Source organism: Molossus molossus, unplaced genomic scaffold, assembly GCF_014108415.1.
Source record: "Molossus molossus isolate mMolMol1 unplaced genomic scaffold, mMolMol1.p scaffold_m16_p_18, whole genome shotgun sequence".
NCBI lineage: Eukaryota > Metazoa > Chordata > Mammalia > Chiroptera > Molossidae > Molossus > Molossus molossus.
In genome coordinates this window covers 3,168,393-3,191,516 of record NW_023425353.1, presented here as the reverse complement: position 1 = coordinate 3,191,516, position 23,124 = coordinate 3,168,393, and positions in this window count along the sequence as shown.

Here is a 23,124-nt window from a genome sequence, read left to right as displayed (position 1 = left end):
AAGATGCATTTTGCATGGCTTCTCAAAAGATACAATAGGATTTGTATCATTATTCACAGATGACATGATATTGTACATAGAACGCCTTAAAGACTCCACCAAAAAAAAAAAAAAAAAAATGAATTTAATAAATGAATTTGGCAAAGTAGAAGGATACAAAATTAATATCCAGAAATCAGTAGCATTTTGATACAATAGTAAAAAACTATCAGAAAGAGAAACTAAGAAAACAATCCCATTTACCATTGCAACAACAAAAAATAAGGGATTTAGGAATAAACTTAACTAAGGAAGTAAAAGACATGTACTCAGAAAACTATAGGACAATGAAAAAAGAAGTATACAAACAAGTGGTAGTATATACTGTGTTCATGGATTAGAATAATTAACATTGTTAAAATGTTCATATTACCCAAAGCAATCTATAGATTCAGGGCAACTCCTATTAAAATACCAGTGGCATATTAAACAGATCTAGAACAAATATTGCAAAAATTTATATGGAACCAAAAAAGACCCAAAATCTTGAGAAGGAAGGAAAAAGTTGGAAGTATCACAGTATCAGATATTAAACTATACTACAAGGCCATTGTAATAAAAACAGCCTAGCACAGTTATAAGAACAGACACATAGCCCTGGCTGGTTTGGCCCAGCGGTTGGAGCATCGGCCTGTGGACCAGAGAGTCCCGGGTTCAGTTCCCACTAGGGGCATGTACCAAAAAAAAAAAGAACAGACCCATAAACCAATGGAACAGAACAAAGAGCCCAGAAATCAACACACACATTTATGGTCAATTAATATTTGACAAAGGAGGCAAGAGCATACAATGGAGTGCAGACGGTCTCTTCAATAAATAATTGTGGGAAAAGTGGACAGGTACATGCTAAAAACTGAAATAGGCCACCAACTTATACCACTCATAAGAATAAATTCAAAATGGATGAAAGACTTAAGTTTAAGTTGCAAAACCATAAAACCTTAGAAGAAAACATAGGCAGTAAAATTTCAGATGTCTCGCAGAACAGTATTTTTGCTGATACATCTCCTAGGGCAAGGGAAACAAAAATAAATAAATAAACAAATGGGACTACATCAAACTAAAAAGCTCCACACAGAAAAAAAAATCAACAAAATGAAAAGGGAATCCACTGGATGGGGGAATATATTTGCCAAAGATACATGTAATAGTGGTTAATATCTAAAATATACAAAGAATTTACAGAATTCAACACCAGGAAGACAATCCAAGTGAAAAATGGGCAAAGGACCTGAATGGACTTTTCCTAAGAGGGTATACAGATAGATGACCAAGAGATATATGAAAAAAGACTCAGTATCACTAATCTTCAGGGTGATGCAAATTACAATTGCAATGAGGTATCACCTCACACCTGCGAGCACGGCTACCAACAGTACTTCAACAGCAAGTGCTGGCGAGGGCGTGGAGAAAGGGGCCCTAGTGCACTGCTGGTGGCAACGCAGACTGGTGCAGCCACTGTGGGAAATAGTATGAAGTTTCCTCAAAACATTCAAAATGAAACTGCCGTTTGACCCAGTGATCCCACTATGCGACTATATCCTAAGAATCCTGAAATACCATTTAGAAAAATATATGTACCCCTATGTTCAAAGCAGCGTTATTGACAATAGCCAAGATCTGGAAACAGTCCAAGTGCTCATCAGTAGATGAGTGGATAAAAGAGTTGTGGTACATTTACACAATGGAATACTATGCAACTGTTAAAAAAAAAGACATCTTACCGTTTGTAACAGCATGGATGGAAATTGAGATTATTATGCTGAGCAGAATAAGCCAGTCAAAGAAAGAAAAATATCACGAGATCACACGTATATGTGGAATCTAACAAACAAAATAAAGTGTCAAACAAAATAGGGCCGGAGGCATGGAGGCATGGCACAGACTGACAGATCTCAGAGGGGCAGGTGCTGGGGTGACTGGATCAAATTAACAAAAGAACATATGGTGCCTAGCCCATGGACACTGACAACAATATGACAAAGGCCTAGGGGTGCCGGGGTAGGTTGGAGGGGGTCAAAGGGAGAGCAAATGGGGGACATCTGTAACAGTGTCAACAATAAAAAACCCAGCTGCCCTCAGAACTGACTGACTCAAGAACACACCCTCAGAGTGCTCCTCACGCCTCGTGTTTCTCTCCTACGTCCTGACAGCATGCCCATTATTCAGACTGTTCCAAGCGCCGCTCTCTGAGAACCCAGGCTGAGTCAGGATTTCTGCACAGGAATATAGATGCCTTGTCTGACAGAGGGCAAACGCCCCTCCCTCAGGTGCCTAAGCCGTGGACGCCAGGCACATCCATCCTTCTGAATGTGTGAGATCAGAAGGTGTGAAAGTCAGATTTTAGCTTCATAACCATTTGTTTTCATGTGGACTAATTTTCCATAAATGTTAATAAAATATAAGGTGATTATTAAGTAGAAGACAAATTAGGCAAATAGATATACAAATATTTTTATAAATACAATAAGGCTTCAGAGATCGTTTACAGTTGAAGAGACCCCTCCAGCACCAGGGCATCAATGTGAGGCGTTCTCAGGGAAAAGCATCTTTGAAAGACAGCGAACATGTATTAATTTAGGCACCCTCACTAATGGCTGAGCAGTTGTTTTGAAGTGAACTTTTGAGTTACAACCAGAGTCAAAGAACAAGATAAAATATTTTGTGCTTGAATGTTTCTAAACTTGGCCCATTTAGAGAGTCTTTTTGTTGTTTTTAAGAAGTGGCTCATATTCTTATTTTTAAAAATTATTGTCTTATTTTAAGTGGTTTTCAAATTGTTTTTCTTCTTTTATTGCTTAAACAAATTTAATTTTCGTAGTTATTTTAAAAATATTCAGATTATTTGTGGATCAAATAAGTAGTCTTTATGCTTTACCAAAACAGTAGTATTAATATGGCAAATGCATGTCTTTAAAAAGGTATCTCATGATTACTCTGAACTGCTGTATAATAACATTTGTGTTCTTTATATTATGTGTCATAATTTTTCGCACTCACATTGTGTTTCTGTTGTAATGATCTTGAAGACAGAGATTCTTTCTTCTTCACATCTCCTGAGATTCCTAACAATGGGTACTGCACATAGAAGGTAAGAGACAAATGTTTCGTTCACTCATTTTTATTGATTATAACATCATACCTCTTAATAAAAGCTTTAAATTATTCTCATTGTAAACAATACAAACAAGTAAAAACAAGAAAATAAAAAATAATCCCACTGTCAGGGATTCAACAGTAACAATTCCATGCATGTTCTCCTAGTCTCTCTCTGTTTTGTACACACGTGCACACACCACATGCGCAGAGCCACACACGTGCACTGATATATGCTACATACAGAATAAAACAAGATCACAGTAAACATAACATTTTGGTTCTTTGATTATAATAATATCATAATCATTTTTCAGTACTTTATCAGGTTTTCTAAAGTTTAAAATTACACCTCACTGTAATTAAACCAATTATAAAGAGTATATGAAGAAAAATTATTTTCCCACCCTCCCCCACCCTACATCTCTGAAGTAAGCTATAGAAAACATGGTGCCCGGCCTCCCTACACCTTCCGCTGTCTACTCCACAAACATAAACAGAAGCACAGAAGCACGTACACCATTTTAACTCAACTGCTTTTCACACATTCTTTGGATCACAATAGGGAGAAATGAACTTTAAAATGTCAGCATTTTGTTTTCAGGAGTTTGGTTGATAAGACTGGATGAGTTAAAATTAAGTAAAAGTTTATATACAAAATTTTTACTTATATTAGACTACTTTTATTAGTACCTAGATTCTGAATCTACACTGTCATCCTGTCTTCGAAAACATCTCTGGTAAATATTGTTTCTATATAGAAAAAGGATAAGTAAATGAATCCTCTTGCAATTTTCATTGTGGTCGCTACAGATAAATATCTATTAAATTTAAAAATCATTCAACATTGAGTAAAATTATTTCCTCTCAAGTGCCAAAGAAATTTTGTTGTCATCTTACTTAGTGTGTAGCAAATTACACTCCCATTCTCTCCAACCTTTTTTAAAGGGGCCCACAGAAAAATAACTTGGAGTCTAACTCAATAGTAATTCAGTTTATAGAATGAGATACCTTCAAAATTATTTAAAACACTTAAATTCACTGAGTTGCTTGTCAGACTTTCTTTAGTCTAATTAAATGGTTGTTTTCATCACTTCTTATAATTTATTTTATCCTAGATAAGAGGCAAATATATCTAGTCTCTGAATAGTATTAAACATTTCCCTCATAATGTATCATCAACAAAGTCCTGCTGAATTAATGACTGTGTGCATGTTTGAAAGTGGGATTGTACTTGTCTAATTGTGGCATCAGTTGTCATGGTGACTATCAGCCAATCAGTGAATAGACGCCCTTACTTGGCAGTGTTTGGGTGAAGAAAGCTTTGTGCAGTTGTCTGCCTGAGATTTATGATGGTAAAACTATATTTGGCAGTCAAATCAATGTGTTGTCCACTCTTTGTGTGTCTGCCCTCATTTTAAGTCAACCCCTTGATATTCAACTAGAATATTAAGAGACCCTGGGTCTTTGGAGCAGTTTTGTTATTAATATATCACTTTTAATAAACTGTGTATGGGATGACTAGCTATTTGTATACATAGCCAATGAAGGCAACCCTTGGTATTTCTTTGTATTTGTAACTGAAAATGTCAGATCTTGAAAGCAAGTGGGTAATACAGAGTATCTTTTTATGTCTGCTATTAAAACATGTCGAGTGATCTATAAATTACCCCACACAGATAAACAGTGGATTAAAATTAGGCACTCTCATTCTGTCATCACTATAATATTAATCATTGGAGTTTGGGTCTTTAATGTTAATATATACCTTTTAGCAGTATATGTCACTACATATTAAATTACATGATAGCTGACAGATTTTTAAATCAAAACATTTTTTTCTCTCCTTATGTCATAACATGATAAGAAAGAAAGAGTAATTTTGCTTACATAGAATATTGTTTAATCTTCTCACATGTTGTTTCTCACTGTTTATATTCACAATGAACTAAGATGTTTTTATCAGTACCTATCCTTATTCACATGCATACCAAAATAGGTGATCAACATTTTTATTTATTGTACATAGAGTTAAACAAAACAATGCCCATAAACTCAATGCTATTTTATCAATTTTTAGTGAAACAAAATTGAAATAATATAACAAGTCATCTAAGTTATTTATTTTCTTTTACCTGGAATGAATTCCAAAACCCATTTCTAAAATGATAAGGAAACACATGACTTTTATGTGCTCATCAATCCAAAATAGAAAGACTTACATGTCTTATGGTAGAGAGTGAGTCACTGACTTTGAATATTTAGGGATATGTGGATAAATTGCGTATAACTAGTTGGCATAAAATATTATATATCCACTGAAGAATGGGCAGTGAGATTGTTTGCATATTAGTTAGTGCTAAAAACAAACCCCTCCTACAAATCCACAGTCATCTTAATTTTCCATCTGCTGCTGCACAAATTCATTCCACAATGCAACTTGTATGGAGTAGGCACATAATACTTGTGTAGAGTAAGCAACTCAATCAACCAACCTTTCTTTACTACTGCTCATTAGAGTAAATGTAAATAGATCTTTCTCTATTAGGCTGTGTTTCTACTGTGATTTTTGTGGTTATTATGGTGATACATTGGTCTCCTCTATTAGACTATGAAATCCACAGAGGTAGGAACCACATCAGGTACATCACTATGTGAGGAGCATTTTGAAAAATGTTGAGTCCTCAAAAAATTTAAGTGAATATAGGTGAAGCTGATTTTGGAGAACGTATTTATGGAAGTTGAAAATGTACAGTTTTGGTAGATTTGTTTCCTCTCTTGAATTCTTTTTAACTCAAATACATTCAGTTAACCAAATAAAAATTATCCTATATCTGATTAACTGGTATCAAAAATAAATCTATGGGAGATTCCAAAATGGTGGCAAAGTGAACAGAAGCTACACAGACCATCTCCCAGGACCAAACTGAAATTATGACTAAAATGAAGACAAATCATCAGGAAAAAGGAACAGAAAAGCAGCTTATGAGGACCATATAACCAGGGACACTTAATCAATCCTGGTAGGATTGCAGAGGCCCGAGAGGGGGGCTGGGAGCCCACGGACATCAACAGTCTTTGCTGTGAGCAGCACACTCGGGTAAAACTCCCAAGTGGCTTCACAGCCCAGAGCCGGTACAGATGCTAAAATAACCACAGCCACTCACATTGGGCTCCAGCAAAGGGAGGGCAGACTGAACTGGAACTGTATAGGGACACTCGGAATTTGGAGGGCGCTCAGAGCTTTTGCTGAGTTGTGGCCATGCAGGACAGTAGCCATCTTACTCCTTCCCAGGGCTCTGGGGAGAGGTGGCGGCCCCTCCGATGGAGATTCAACCCCACCCAGTGGGCCATTTAAATGCAAATTGAAGCTCATTAACAACCACCATCTACCCCACCCTCGGGAAATCTCCTTACGCTGAACACCTGAGGAAGTTTTTCATTCAACTGAGAACCAAAGGCTCTTCAAGTAACCTTGACTAATAGCCTCCAGGCAAAAAGCTAGAGGATAACTGAACCATTCCTGGGCTTACAACTCTACCCAGGAAAGTAAAACTTGACAGTGGTGTTTAATGTGGGTCCTCCCATGCTCATACAAACACAGTAGAGGGAGCCACAAACAGCAGAACAACAACACGCAGAGGGAAAATTTGGCAGGATCCAAAAACCACTGAAATAGCCAAAATAGTAAAACAAAGGAACACATGCCAAATGAAAGAACAAGAGACCTATACTGAAGATGAGATAAATGTGGAGTAGTTAAGCAAGTTAACAGAGCTAGAATTCAGGGCCATGATCTTGAAGCTCAACAGCATGAGTAAGGACATCAACACCATGAGTAAAGACATATAAATGTTAAAAATCAACCAATTGGAAATTAAAAACCACCAAGAAGAAATGAAGAATGACATAGCAGAAATAAAGAACACATTGGAAGGTCTAAACAGCAGATAGAGGAAGCTGAGGACCGGATCAGTGAATTAGAAGACAGGGTAGAAAAAATCAACCAATCATAAAACCAAAGGACAAAACAATTAAAAAAAACAGGAAGACAGCTTAAGAGAACTGTGGGACAACTGGAAACGTAATAATATTAGCATCATAGGAGTACCCAAAGGAGAAGAATATGAGCAAGTGTTAGAGAATATATTGGAAGAAATAGTGACAGAAAACTTCCCTAGTTTGGTGAAGGAAGAAGGCATTCAAGTTCAAGAAGCACAGAGAGCCTCAAGTAAGAAGAACCCAAACAGGCCCACACCAAGATACATAGTAATTAAAGTGCCAAAAAATAAAGACAGAGAGAGAATTCTAAAGCCAGCAAGAGATAAGCAATAGGTTACCTACAATAAGGAACAGGTTACCTACAAAAGGAACCCCAATAAGGCTCTCAGCTGACATCTCAACAGAAACACTAAGGCCAGAAGGCAATGGCATGAAGTAACCAAGGTAATGAAAAACAAGAATCTGAATCCAAATCTACTCTACCCAGCAAGCCTATCATTCAAAATAGGTCAAATAAAGAGCTTCCCAGACAAAAAAAAAAAATGGCTAAGGGAATACATTAGCACCAAACCAGCACTATAAGGATATCAAAAGAACTGCTGTAATTAGTAGAAGAAATAGGAAAAAAAATAGAACCACAATAAACAAAAATGGCAATAAATAAGTACATACCAATAATCACCTTAAATGTAAATGGATTGAATGCTCGGATAAAAAGACACAGAGTAGCTGAATGGATAAGAAAGCATGACTCATATATATGTTGTTTACAAGAGAACCATTTCACAACAAAAGACTCACATAGGTTGAAAGTGAAGGGAGGGGAAAAAAATCTTCCAAGCAAACAGAAAGAAAAAAAAGCTGAAGTAGCAATACTCATATCTGATAAAACATATTTCAGACAGACAAAGAAGGCCACTACATAATATTGAAAGGATCTATCCAACGGGAAGATATAACCTTGGTAAACATATATACACCCAACATAGGGGCACCAAACTATATTAAAAATCTTCTGGAGAACTTCAAAGGAGAAATCAACGGCAATACAATCATAGCAGGGGACTTCAATACCCCGCTGACATCACTGGATTGATCCTCTAGACAAAAGATTAACATGGAAACAGAGACACTAAATGAAGCACTAGCCCAAATGGATTTAATAGACAGAGAATTACACCCCAAAACTGCAGAATTCACATTGTTCTCAAGTGCACATGGGACATGCTCAAAGATAGATCACATGTTAGTAGGACACAAACTAAGTGTCTACAAGTTCAAGAATATTAGAATCATATCAATCATCTTCACACATCACAATGGCATGAAACTAGAAATCAATTGCAACAAGAACATGCAAACACATTTGAACACATGGAAGCTAAATATCATGTTATTAAACAATGAATGGGTTACCGAGGAGATCAAGGGAGAAATTAAAAACTCCCTGGAAGCCAATGAAAATGAACACACAACAAACTCAAAATCTATGGGATGCAGCAAAAGCAGTTCTGAGAGGGAAGTTCCCAGCACTACAGGCCTATCTCAAGAAACAAGAAAAATCTCTAATAGACTATCTAACCTCACAACTTAAAGAACTAGAAAGGAAACAAAACGAAAACCCCAGAGCAAGTAGAAGGAAGGAAATAGTAAAGATCAGAGCAGAAATAAATGGCATACAGACCAAAACAACAATTCAAAGGATCAACGAAACAAAGAGCTGGTTTTTTGAAAAGATAAACAAGATTGACGGACCCTTAGCTAGACTCACCAAAAAACAAAGAGAGAGAACTCAAATACACAAAATCAGGAATGAAAGAGGAGAAATAATAACTGACACCACAGAAATACAAAGGATCATTAACAAATATTATGAACAATTATATGACAACAAATTCGACAATCTAAGCCAAAGGACACATTTCTAGAAACACATAGTCTCCCAAAACTGGACAGGGAAGAGTTAGAAAACTTCAACAGACCAATAACAACTAAGGAAATCGAAGAAGTAATCAAGACTCCCCCAGCAAACAAAAGCCCAGGCCCAGATGGCTTCACGGGGGAGTATTACCGAACATTCAAAGAAGAACTAACACCCATTTTCCTCAAACTATTTCAAAAAATTCAAGAAGAAGGAAGACTTCCAAACTCGTTTTATGAGGCCAGCATAATTCTAATTCCTAAACCAGAAAAAGACACTACAAAAAAAGAAAACTACAGACCAATATCCTTGATGAACATAGATGCCAAAATCCTGAACAAAATACTAGCAAATCGAATCCAGAGATACATCAAAAAAATTATTCACCATGACCAAGTGGGATTCATCCCAAGGATGCAAGGCTGGTACAATATTCACAAATCAAGAAATGTGATACACCACATAAACAAAATGAAAGATAAAAATCATATGATCATAAAAATAGATGCTGAAAAAGCATTCGACAATATCCAGCACCCATTTCTGATAAAAAATGCTCAGCTATCTGGGAATGGTGGGGTCATATCTCAACATAATAAAGGCCATATATGAAAGACCTACAGCCAACATCATACTCAATGGGCAAAAATTAAAAGCATTTCCCTTATGAACAGGAACAAGACAAGGATGCCCCTTTTGCCACTCTTATTTAACATAATACTGGAAGTCTTAGCCACAGCAATCAGACAGGAAGAAAAAATAAAAGGGATCCAAATTGGAAAGGAGGAAGTGAAACTGTCATTATTTGCAGATGACATGATACTATATATAGAAAACCCCAAAGACTCCATCAAAAATTTATGAGACTTAATAAATGAATTTGGCAAAGTAGCAGGATACAAAATTAAAGTCAAGAAATCGATGGCATTCTTATACACCACCGATGAACTCACAGAAAGAGAAACTAAAAAAACAATCCCATTTACCATCATGGCAAAAAAATTAAGATACCTAGGAATAAACTTAACCAAAGAAGTAAAGGACCTATTAGCAGAAAACTACAGGTCTTTAAATAAAGGAATAGAGGAAGATATAAAAAAGTGGAAGCACACACCTTGTTCATGGATTGTAAGAATTAACATCATTAACATGTCCATACTACCCAAAGCAATCTATAGATTCAATGCAATCCCCATCAAAACACCAACGACATACTTCACAGAACTAGAACAAATACTTCAACAGTTCATATGGAACCATAAAAGACCTCAAATACCCACAGCAATCTTGAAAAAGAAGAACAAAGTTAGTGGGATCACATTACAAGATTTCAGGTTATACTACAAAGCCACTGTAATCAAAACAGCCTAGCACTGGCACAAGAACAGGCATATAGACCACTGGAACAGAACAGAGAACCCAGAAATGGACCCAAGACATTATGCTCAATTAATATTTGACAAAGTTGGCAAGAGCATATAATGGAGTAAAGACAGCCTCTTTAATAAATGGTGTTAGGAAAATTGGTCAGCTACATGCAAAAAAAATTGAAATTGGACCATCAGCTTATACCATACACAAGAATAAACTCAAAATAAATAAAGAACTTAAATGTGACCCATGAATCCATAAAAATTCTAGAAGAAAATGTAGGCAACAAAATTTCAGGCATCATACGCAGCAGAATTTTCACTGATACATCACCTAAGGCAATAGAAACTAAGGAGAAAATGAACACATGGGACTACATCAAACTCCAAAGCTTCTGCACAGCAAAGGAAACAACCATCAAAATGGAAAGGGAACCCACTATATGGGAGAGCATAATTGCCAATGGTACATCAGATAATGGTTAATTTCCAAAATATATAGAATACTCACACAACTCAACAAAGGAAGACAAAGAACCCAATTAAAAAATGTGCAGAGGAACTAAATAGACACCTCTCCAAACAGGACATACAAATGGCTAAGAGACATATGAAGAAATGCTCAACATCACTAATCATCAGAGAGATGCAAATTAAAACAACAATGAGGTATCACCTCACACCTGTGAGAATGGCCGCCATCAACAAATCATCAAACAACAAGTGTTGGCGAGGGTGTGGAGAAAAGGGGACTCTAGTACACTGCTGGTGGGAATGCAGACTGGTGCAGCCACTATGGAAAACAGTATGGTGTTACCTCAAAAAATTAAAAATTGAACTTCCATTTGACCCAGTGATCCCACTTCTAGGAATGTACCCTAGGAAGCCTGAAACACCAATCAGAAAGAATATGTGTACCCCCATGTTCATAGCAGCACTATTTACAATACCTAAGATCTGGAAACAGCCAAAGTGTCCATCAGTAGAAGAATGAATAACAAAGCTGTGGTACATATACACAATGGAGTACTATCCAGCTATAAGAAGGAAAGATCTCTTATCCTCTGGGACGACATGGAGGGACCTGGAAAGTATTATCCTAAGCGAAACAAAGCCAAGCAGAGAAAGACAAATATCACATGATCTCACTTATTTTTGGAATATAATGAACAAAGCAGTCTGAGGAACAGTGTAGACACAGAGACGTGGAAGTAGGGTACAGACTGACAACCCTCAGAAAAGGGGGTGGAGGGGGAGGGAAGAGATAAACCACAGAACTTACATGGATGTACGCATAACCAATGGACACGGACAACAAAGCTGGGGACGTGGTCTGGGGGATGGGAAGGAGGGTGTCAATGGGGAGAAAAGGAAAAACATCTGTCACAAAAATAAATTAATTAAAAAAAAGTCTATGGAAATGACAAAACAAGTCTTGAGAGGTAGCTAAAAAGTATGTTGTGCCCTGGCCGGTTTGGCTCAGCGATTAGAGCATTGGCCTGCGGTCCGGAGAGACCCGGTTCAGTTCCCACTAGGGGCACGAACCTCGGTTGCAGTTTGTCCCAGGCCCTGGTTGGTTGTGTGGGTGGCGACCACTCGATGTGTCCCTTTCACATCGATGTTTCTCTCTCTCTCTTCCTCTCTCTCCCTCCCACTCTACCTGAACAAAAAATGGAAAAATGTCCTTGGGTGAGGATAAAAAAAAAAAAAAAGTATGTTGCAAAATAATATTATATATTAATGATTATTAATTTTTAAATATTTTAAATAGAATTTAAAAAATAATAAATGTATACCAGGAGAGATTTAACAATAACTTTTCTTTTTAAAATAAGCTTATAGTTCCTAAGACATTTTTCAGATATATTTACTCATATCCTTATTTTAATTTTATAGATAATGCATCTAAGGTACAGAATAATTTTAAAACTTGCTCAAAAATAGAAGTTATTCTGATTCCAACTCTAGTCATCTTTCTGCTATGAAAATGATTTTTATTACCTCTCTCTCACGTCTCCATGTCATCATATGTAACATGTATGATTAAAAAGAAATAGACTTGTCAGGTTTAGTAGAATACTACTGCTTCACATTTTAAGAAATTTTTACAATCCCAAATCCCAAGTTTAAATTTTTTATAATGTATTGATAATAATCAACCTATTTGTCCATCTTGGAAAAAATGAATTTCATAGACTGTGATAGGCTATTAAGTAACATGTAGAGTGTGATATTATTGAGAATATGTACCTGGCAAAGATGTGTCCACGGGAGCATAAAATCCCTGGCCTAGAGCCTGCGAGGCTTGACCAGCAGCACCGCCCCGTCCGGCGGCGGGCATACACCTCACAATGTGTGAACAGCTCCCAGCCAGTTTCATCTGCCTTGTGACCCAGAAGAGCAAGGCAAGAGTGTCAGTGAGAAATGTCAATTCACCATAGTCACTGTTTACATGTATTTGTCTTGCTATCCCACCCTATTTTCCTTGGGTTTTGTTCTCTTTTATTTTATTTTATGTTTTTAATTTTTGTTTGTTTGTTTTTATTTTTGTGGTACGCGCCCTAATGGGAACTGAACCCGGGACTCTCTGGTCCACAGGCCGACGCTAAACCGCTGAGCCAAACTGGCCAGGGCTGTTCTCTTTTAAATGCATGATTTACTTTCTGTTTTATTCTTTCTCTGCCATTTTCAATCACATAGAACTAAGGAAGCTGATTATTGGCTAATACTAGAACATATAGCATGACTTACAGCAGGTATTCTTAACAACAAAAATATTCTCTCTGTGAAAATATTGTTAGTACATTTAAAATGAGTCTCCATGCCGTATTCCAACATGGAGTTACCATAAAAGATTTTTAGAACAGATGTATGTGGTAGTAAGGTCACATGTTATATTAGTTGTTATGTTTCAAGGAGGTTGCCTCATTCTACCAAAACTTGGCAAACAATTCCCAATCTGTATAGCATAGAGTTACGTCATTAACATGTATGTGAATAAAAGTTTAATCAATTTTACTTAGACCTACTTTGGGTATACTCACTTAATAAGTAAGGTGCAAATGAACAAAGGCATTTGAAAAATTCCTTAGCTTATTTCAAAATATGCATTGTCTATAAAAGAACATCAATAAAACTGGTGGTAAAATTATATAAAATATTCAGATTTTACTCTGTAAATAATTGAAATAAACATCTATAGAATCTCTAATAAAATATGTCACACAAAGATAGTAAATGTTCTCTATTATAGAGAAATTACAGTGGCTTACTTATTTGGGTATAAAACATATAATTCATGTGTTTTTCCTAAATTAAATATTTTAATTTTAATAATTTCCTTAGTAACCAGTGATATAATGTATTTATGGAAATTAAACTTTTCTGCATAAATTCAAAATTTGTTATCTTTTTCTAGGTTATCATGATACTTTTGCTTTCTTGCTGTTTTTTATTATTTATCCCATCTCAGAACTGTTTAAGGAAAGATTTTTAAAAGAAAGGAACACAAAAGGGAAACATGACACAATCGTCAGCGATTTAATTAAGAAAGGAGAAAAAAGATGGTTTTGAACTGACATATTTCAACAATTGTAAAACTTGAAACAATCTGTAGGTTTGGGATATTTCTTTTGCTTTATTTTAGTTGAAAAGTTAAAATGTTATTTGTTATGTTTAAAGTCTCGATCAAAATTTCTTTCATATGAAAATATAAACACATTTGTTTTCCTGGTAAGAAGTTCAAAAGTTGTGAATTTAGGTGTACTGATAACATATCTTGATAAGAATTACTGATAATGAAGGTACAGCCTGATAATCAAACTAGATTTTAAAAGGACTTTGCCATTCCTTACACAATTTTCTCTCACTGATACCCTCTCTCTAAAATTCACATGACTAAAAGGTTTTGTCTTTATCTACTGGTGTTGCTGTTCTGGCCTATTCTCTTCTTCCCTGAAACTGTGTTCAATGCAGCCCTACGGAATGTGCTGGTGCTTATATAGGGCGATCTCCACACCAACTGTAAGAGACGTTCACTCAGTACTATATATGACTTGTCCGCTTGCTTTCTTCTTCACATTTATGGATTTATATGTTATTTCAGGTGCTGCTGAACCATGGAAAGAATAGCATTCCAACCATTTGAAACCATCTGTTTGAGATAATGTTACTGGTGGCTTTTTTTCCTTGGTTAATGTCTGGTCAAAATTATTTTTTCAGTAACTCAACAAAAGAGCTAAAAATCTTGCCTCTTTGTGTATTACTTGTAGGACCTTAGTGCCTGACTTCCTGAGGAAGTTTCTTCTGTGTAATTTGAAATACACAGAAATGGCTAAGAAATTCCTTTTCCATAGCTAAGGAAGATCATTTGATATGAGAAAACAGGAGTAGATCAAAATTCTAGAAAACCTTATCATTGAATTTTAACCCTTGTGTTTAGAGTTGGAGTGATCTGCCTTCAACTTTGGTAAGATTTCTGTGTTCTGTGAAGTTGGGCTTTGTTTTTCCTTCTACTGATGTTACCCGGGTTTTCTCAACCAAATTTAGTTCAGTAATTATTTCTGCAATAACATTTTTCTCTGACAGAAAAGGACTTATTTCACCTATGTTTAGCCTAGTTTTAAACCTGTCCACTCATTAATCTAATTAGCTGTTATGAATAATTTTCAGTTATTAAATGTAAATTCATTAGAGTACTACAGATTACCCCTCAGAATTTTGATTTTAACAGAATTAAGACCAGTCCCAAACAACTGCATTTCTAAAAAGTTCCTGGGTGATGCTGATGCTGGTAGCCCAGGGACCGACTCTGAAAAGTACTGAGTCACATAATACACGTCAGAGCATCAACATCCATCCAGAGCTGCAGTTTCAAAGAATTTCTTTACAAACCAACTTTAAACAAAAGACAGAGATGCTCTGGCCAGTTCAACTCAGCAATTAGATTGTCAGCATGCGGATCAAAGAGTCTCAGGTTCAATTCCGGTCAAGGGTATGTACCTCGGTTGCAATTCGATAGCCGGCCCTGGTTGGAGTAGTGTGGGAGGCAACCAGTCGATGTGTCTCTCTCACATTGAGGTTTCTCTCTCTCTCTCTCTCTCTCTCTCTCTCTCTCTCTCTCTCTCTCTCTCCCTCCTTCTCTCCCTCCTTCCCTCCCACTTTATCTGAAAATCAATGGAAAAATATCCTCAGGTGGGGATTTAAAAAAAAGAGAAAGAAGATTAAAGCTAAGAGCAGAAATGAGCTGAAATAGAAAATTAAAAAAAAAAAAATAGAAGGAATTGACAGACCCAAAGATCTAGAAAAGCTGATAAATCCTCAACAAATTTGAACAACAAAATGAGAGAAGACATAAATAATACCAGAAATGAAACCGAAAACATCACTATATATCCCAAAAGATAATAGAATATTTTGAAAATTGCTACATGTTGATAAATGTGGCATTTTAGATGATATTTTTAAATGCTCAGAAAAACAGGGCTATTTTATTGTTATACAAGAAGAAATGGAGAGTCATATCTATTTAAAGATTGAATATGTAAATAAAAACTTTCAGCAAAGAAAACTGCCTAAAACAAAGCCACCAGTTTTATTTAAAGAAGAAATATAATTTTAAACAAACCTGCCTAGAAAATAAATCTGTTCTTACTTTACCCTTTTGCTCAAAAGATTGTTTTGTTGCATTCACAATTTTAGTTTGTGATTTTCTCTCCTAACGAAATATATATTTACCTTCTTGATTCCATTGTTGCTTCCCAGACCTTCGTCTCTAGCTTGCATTCATTTGATCTATCCTTTCTCTTGAGCAAGTTTTAACAATGTTTCTTTTGACTTTGATGTTCTGTAGTTTCATTATAGTTGTCTAGATATTTTATCTCTGCATTTTACATAGCATGCTTTTTATATGTGTGAGTCCATATCCTTAATAAAATGTAGAAAAGTTTCAGACATTTTCTCTCCTTTATTATTATCTCTAGTTTGTTTTTCTGAGATGTCCACGGAGAGCACACTACCTCTTCTTATTCTATTCTCCATATAGCTTAGTTCTGCACACTTTGTATCTCTGTGTCAATACACTACATTTGAGTCATGTTTATAGATTTGTTATTTAGTTCCCTCATTCTCACTTCAACACTGTCCACTCTATTATATAACCCACCCATTAAGTTTAATTTTCAACAGTTACATTTCCTATTTCTAAAAATTCACTTTGTTTGGTCACTCTTGATAATCTTCTTTGGCTTGATAATTTTTATTCTACTTTTTATTTACTTAAACTCAAACTACATCAGTATTTTATAGTCTATGTTTGATAATTCTCTACTCTTTAGGTGTAGACTTAAACCTTCATTGCGTCTGTAGACTCTCACTCATAACGCATTACTTCATCTTGTGTTTGGTGATATCCTTTCTATTGTGAGCACAGATTTTGTTGAACTTGACCTGTAGAAATAGCAATGGCATAATTTTGGGATTCATTCATCTAGAGGCAATTTACAGCTTTAATGTAGGACCACTTTAGCACTTTTCAAGTGATTCTAGCTTAATGCAGGAATCAAAGGTTTAGCCCCATGGACATGTAGCAGCACAGTTAATCCTCCTGGTCCCAGCACTAATATTCACATTTACTTCTAAGACTTCTTTAGCCCTAGTGAGATCAAATGGTTTAATTAATTTATTTTCCTAATTTTACTGAGAGCCTAACACTGAATTAAAAATACATTAGATGTATTTTCATCTAAAATCTTGGTTGGATTGTGGCATAAAGGCCCTCTAGTTATGTAGTCCACCATACTACTATAAGCAAAAATCCCATAAGTAACATATTTCCATTGTAGAACATTTAGAAAATTCATAAAAGCCAAAATCAAAAAGAAAAATATAATCTCCCATCATTGTACTATCCAAATAATCTCAGTCAATAATTTTGTATCTTTCAAACATTAACACAAACACACAGAATATAAACACTTATAGATAGATAGGATTTTTTTTGTACTATTTGGATCAGGAATGCCAGATATATGATCTGAATGTTATCACTACCTTCTTCACTCATCCATGATAGACAATATCAATTACTCCTTCCCAACCTTGCCAACCTTGGAACTATAACTCCATATCATGTCATGTAATTCATGTCAACAAAATTATAAGCAACAAGTATTAGTCAGTTGGAGTTAGTTATAACTTTGTTACATAAGTTAATGGCCTTTTATTCCTTTTTTAAATTAATGATGTTCATTTATTTTTCAACACTTAGAAATTAAACTCAGCAGAAGCAATTTTATGAAACTCAAATAAAAACAATTATATTATTTTGACTAATTAAACATTCAGAAAATATAGTGAGGAAAACATAATTTAGGAAGTAAAACTGTCAACTGTCAACCCCAAAATAGTAAATGTCAACACAAATATTGCATGGGAGAAAAATGTTCCAGGGATCAGCATGAATTAATATATATATTATAAATAAGATGTACTATCCCAGAAATAATCTTCACCCTCAATAAATAATACATCTTTATTGAATCTCTATAATATATCAGACCTATACTGGCAGTTAGAGGTACAGAAGGATTCACAGCCCTCTTCCCAAAGATCTACATTTTGTTTATAAAGATTTTAGTTCAAGGAATCAGCAAACTACAACCTCCTGACATGTAAGATGGTACTGGAACACAGCCATGCCTATTTGTTTACACATTGTCTATGGTTGCTTCTGTGCTAAAACAGTTTGAGTAATTGCAGCATAGATAGTATGGCTGAAACTATTTACTTTCTGGGCCTTTCCAGAAAATGTTTGCTCACCCCTGTGAGTTACTCAGTGTTTGGTTACACATTAAATCAAGTTCAAAAGTAGGTAAGAACCTAGGAAGTCCTCATTTCTTCCAGTTTTTCTGCTGAAAATTTCCCGTCTTTGCTGCTTCTTCCAACATTTTCTACATCCAACTCACCACCCTACTTTCACTCTAAGGTAGCTTTGCCTTAAGGCTTGACTCCTGCTGCAAACTGCCAAGACCTGCTTAAAGGTACATAACTCCCAAACACCTGCAAAACCTTGGTTAATCTCACCCTGTACAATTCATGTATATCTGCTTTCTTTTATCCAAATTTAGGCTATCTATTTCTATCTCCACACACCCTTCCCCCATTTGCTTCTATTAACAGAGACTAAGGAGAACATAAATAACATAGAATGTGCCAACTGTATGGTTCCAAAATTATAACTTCTACAATTCAGAGAGGAGTCTTAGAGAGAGTGTTATTTGAGCTAGACCTTCAAGAACAAGAGGAATTCTGATATGTATGAGGAATAGATCAATTATTATAGTCCAGAAGAATGGCAGAAGCTGAAGGTAAGGGAAGAAAAGTAGATAGGGTGATCAGAGGCAACACCTAAACCAAACAAAATCAGTGGGCGTGGGTGAATGAAAGAGAATTTAAAAGAGTAGTTTTGAACATGGAAGATCTTAAGTAAAATAAAAACTGGATTCCATTTTGTGGACATGAGGGCTTTGAATGGGATGATTTAAACACATGTAAGGTTGAACATACATTGGTGTCGATGGGCAGAACTATGAGTGCGCAACTGTGGGCTGGAACTGAATCCCCCTTCCCAGTTTATTGTAACAAGAAGAGAAGGATGTACATGTGGATTGTGTTGAAGAAGTAAAAATGTCCTTAATGCTATGCAGAATATCTTAGTGTGTTCAACTTGAATATCAACTCCATGAGGGCAGAAGTTTTTATTTGTTTACTTCTATATCCTCAGAAGTTAGAGCAATGCCTGAGACATAGTAGCCACTTGGTAAACATTTGTTGAAGATATTAAATAATATGGACCTAAAGCACCTTGAAAAGCTCTTGCCAGAGTATTTCAAACAAAGCTGAATGATTAAGAAGGTAAGGCAGCTGTTGGCAACCAGCAGTGGGGAATGTGTGAGATAAGGGAAGCATGACAGTCACTGCTTAGGGAGACTGAAACTCAGTAGCACTTGTACAACAGCTCACATGATGTCATTGGGGTTGAGCCTCACAGTCAGCCAGCCTGAGAGTAGATCTCAACCACAAATTGAACAACAATCAAGACCCAGTTGCAACAGGAGAGCCCATACAACCCACCAAAGGGACACTCCTAGAGCATCCAGCTCAGGAGTTCAAGGAGACTGCACCACTGGATCCCACAGCACATTTACTACAAAAGGCCACCACATGAAAAGGGAGTCATAGCAGTTATCTCTAATACACGGAAACAAAGAGACAACAAAACAACCCCCCCCCAAAAAAGAGAAAAAAGAAATCTCCAGAAAAAGAGCTAAACGAGATGTAGGTAAGCAATTTATCAGACATAGAGTTCAAAGTAATGGTTATAAGGATTCTCAAGGAACCTTGTAAGAACTATAAGGAATTTAATAGGAACTGTAAGAAACTTAGTGGGAACTACAAGGAACTTAGTGGGAAATACATCTATATGAAAAAGGACATATAAGTCATTAATAAGAACCAGTCATAAATGAAGAGGATCAAATCAGTGACTTGGAAGAAAGGTATGTAGAAACATCCAATTAGAGCAGCAAAAGAAAGAAGCACTTAAATAGCATGAGGAGAGTTTAAGGGAATGCTGGGACAATATTAAACAGAACAACATCCACATCATAGGGGTACCAGAGGGGGAAGAAAGTGAGCACGGAATAGAGAACCTGTTTGAAGAAACAATGACAGAAAGTTTCCGTAACCCAGTGAAGTAAAAGGTAACACAAATTTAGGAAGCATGGAGAGTCACAATCAAGATGAACACAAAGAGACCCACACCAAGACACATCATAATTGAAATGGCAAACGTGGAAAACAATGAGAGAATCTTAAGGGCACCAAGAGATAGACCGTCAGTTACCTACAAGGGAGCTCTCATAAGGCTGTCAGCTGACTTCTAAACAGAAATCCTTTAGGCCAGAAGGAAATGTCATGAAGTATTCAAAATAATAAAAAGCAAGAATCAGAAACCAAGACTACTCAATCTAGCAAGGCTATCATTCAAAATTAAAGATGAGGTACAGCCAGTGTGACTCAGTGGCTGAGTATCAAACACCAAGAGGTCATTGGTTTGATTCCCTGTCAGGGCACATGCCCAGGTTGTGGGCCAAAACCCCAGTAGGGGACACACAGGAGGCAGCCAATTGATGTTCTCTCTCATTGGTATTTCCACCCCTCTCTCTCTCCCTTCCTCTTTCTCTGACATCAATAAAGAAAAACAAAAAAATTAAAGATTAAATGAAGAGCTTCTCAGACAAAAGTAGCTAAAGGAGTTTATTATCACCAAACAAGCACTGCAAAAAAATACTAAATGCACTGTTGTAAGAAGAAGAAATATAAAAAAAAAAAAAACAGGAACAGCCCTGGCCAGTTTGGCTCAGCTGTTAGAATGTCGCCTGTGGTCCAGAGAGACCCGGGTTCGATTCCCACTGAGGGCATGTGCCTCTGTTGCAGTTTGTCCCCAGCCCTGGTTGGGTCATGCGGGTGGCAGCCGTTCAATGTGTCCCTTTCACGTCAATGTTTCTCTCTCTCTCTCTTCCTCTCTCTCCCTCCCACTCTATCTGAACAAAAAAAATGGAAGAAAATGTCCTCGGGTGAGAATTAAAAAAAAAAAAAAAGACAGGAACATAGGCATTAAAAATTAAAATGTCAATAAATAAGTACCTATCAATAATAACCTTAAATGTAATTGGATTAAATGCTTCAATCAAGAGACATAGGGTAGCTGAATAGATAAGAAGAGATGACACATACATATACTGTCTGTAAGAGACCCACTTTTGGACAAAAGATTCACACAGGATGAAAGTGAAAGAATGGAAAAAAATTTCCATGCAAATGAAAATGAAAAAAAAAAAAAAAAAAAAAAGTGGAGGTAGCAATACTTATATCTGACAAAGTAGGCTTCAAAGTAAAAGCCTAAAAATAAACAAAGAAGGTCACTGCATAATTTTTAAAGGATCATTTCAGTAAGAGAATATAATCCTAGTAAGCCTATATGCACCTAGTAAAGAAGCACCTAAATATATTTTTAAATCTTCTGGAGGAGTTAACAAGAGACATAGACAACAAAACCATAAAGTCATGGTAGTGGGCTTTAACACCCTACTGAAAACACTGGATAGACCTTCCAGACAAAAATCAACAAGAAAACAGCAACTTTAAACAATATACTTGATCAGATTTAATTGATATTTATAGAACACTTCACCCCAAAGCTACATTATATACATTATTCTCAAGTGCAAACCTACATTTTCAAAGATAGATGATGTTAGGACACAAACTAAGTCTCTACAAGTTCGAGAAGACTGAAATCATATCCAGCATCTTCTTGGATCAAAATGTCAGAAAGCTGGAAATCAATTACAATAATAAAAAAAACTCAAAAATATTCAAACATATGGAGGCTAAATAGCATTTATTAAACAATGAATGGTTTACCAATGAGATCAAGGAAGAAATTTTAAACTTACTAGAAATAAATGAAAATAAACACAGAACAACTCAAAATCTATGGGACACAGTGAAAGTATTTAATAGCATTACCTCAAGAAACAAGAAAACTCTCAAATAAATGATCTAACACTACCAGTAAAAGAATTAGAAACAGAACAACAAGAAAAGCCCAGAAGAAATAGAAGGAAGAAAATAATAAAGATCAGATTGGAAATAAATGACATAGAGACTAAAGAAATTATACAACAAATCAATGAAACCAAATGCTGGTTTTTTGAAAAGATAAACAAGATTAATGAACCTTTAGCTAGACTCACCAAGAAACAAACAAAGAGGACACAAATAAATAAAATCAGAAATGAAAGTGGTAAATTAACAATTGACATCATAGAAATACAAAGGATTATAAGAACTGGACAACCTGGGTGAAATGGACAAATACCTGGAAACATATAATCTTCCAAAACTCAGTCAGAATCACAAAACCTGAATAAGCTAATAACAACTAATGAAATTGAAGCAATAACTAAAAAACACTGAAAAAACAAAAGTCCTGGAACTTATAGATTTACAGGCAAGATTTACCAAACATTCAAAGAATTAATACCTATCTCAAACTATTTCAAAAAAATTCAAGAGGAAGACTTCCAAGCTCTTATTACAAAGCCAGCATTATCCTAATTCCAAAACCAGATAAAGACACTACCAAGAAAGAAAATTACAGGCCAATATTTCTGATGAACATAGATGTCAAAATCCTTAACAAAATATTAGCAAATTAGATCCAGCAATTCATTAAAAAAACTATTCATCTTGACCAAGTGGGATTCATCCCAGGGATTTAAGGCTGGCACAATATTTGCAAATCAATAAATGTGATACACCACATAAACAAAATGAAAGATAAAAACCATATGATTACAACAATAAATGCTGAAAAGCACCCATCTCTGATAAAAATGCTCAGCAATGTGGAAATAGAGAAATATCTCAACATAATAAAGGCCATATATGAAAAACCTACAGCCAATATCATATTCAATGGGCAACAACTAAAAGCATTTTCCTTAAAAACAGGAACAAGACTGGGAGGCCCACTATTACCACTCTTATTTAACATAGTACTGGAAGTCTTAGCCACAGCAATTAGACATGAAGAAAAAATGAAAGGGATCCAAATTGGAAAGGAGAAAG